This window comes from Mandrillus leucophaeus, unplaced genomic scaffold (assembly GCF_000951045.1).
Source record: "Mandrillus leucophaeus isolate KB7577 unplaced genomic scaffold, Mleu.le_1.0 Scaffold498, whole genome shotgun sequence".
Taxonomy (NCBI): domain Eukaryota; kingdom Metazoa; phylum Chordata; class Mammalia; order Primates; family Cercopithecidae; genus Mandrillus; species Mandrillus leucophaeus.
In genome coordinates this window covers 710803-711720 of record NW_012105342.1, presented here as the reverse complement: position 1 = coordinate 711720, position 918 = coordinate 710803, and positions in this window count along the sequence as shown.

Here is a 918-nt window from a genome sequence, read left to right as displayed (position 1 = left end):
CCTCCTCCTCTACCTCCTCCAGCTCTTCCACCTCTTCAATCTCCTCCACCTCCTCCACCTCTTCCATCTCCTTCTCCACTTCCTCCACCTCCTCCTCTACCTCCTCCACCTCCTCCTCTACCTCTTCTACGTCCTCTACCTCCACCACCTCTTTCACCTCCTCCTCCACCTCCTCCTCCACCTCCTCCACGTCCTCCTCCACCACCTCTTCCACCTCCTCTACCTCCTGCTCCACCTCCTCCAGCTCTTCTACCTCTTCAACCATCTCCACCTCCTCCACCTCTTCCATCTCCTCCTCTACCTCCTCCACCTCCTTCTCCACCTCTTCTACATCTTCCTCCTCCACCACCCCTTCCACCTCCTCCCCCACCTCCTCTTCTACCTCCTCTACCTCCTGCTCCACCTCCTGCTCTACTTTCTCCTCCACCTCCTCCACCTCCTCCTCCACCTGCCCCAAGACACCTCTTCTATGTCCTCCACCTCCTCCACCTCCTCCTCCACCACCTCTTCCATCTCCTCCTCCACCTCCACCTCCTCCATGTCCTCCACCTCGTCCTCTACTTCCTTCACCTCCTCCACCTCCTGTCCCACCTCCTCTACCTCCTGCTCCACCTCCTCCTCCACCTTCTCCACCTCCTCCTCTACCTCCTCCACCTCCTCCTCCACCTCTTTCACCTCCTCCTCCACCTCTTCTATGTCCTCCACCTCCTCCATCTCTTTCACCTCCTCCTCCACCTCCTCCACCTCCTCTACCTCCTCCTCTACCTCCTCCTCCACCTCCTCCTCCACCTCCTCCTCCACCTCGCCCTCCACTTCCTGCACCTTGTCCTCTACCTCCTTCACCTCCTCCTCCTCCACCTCCTCATCCACCTCCTCTTTCACCTCCTCTATCTCCTCCTCCACCTCCTCCACCTCCTC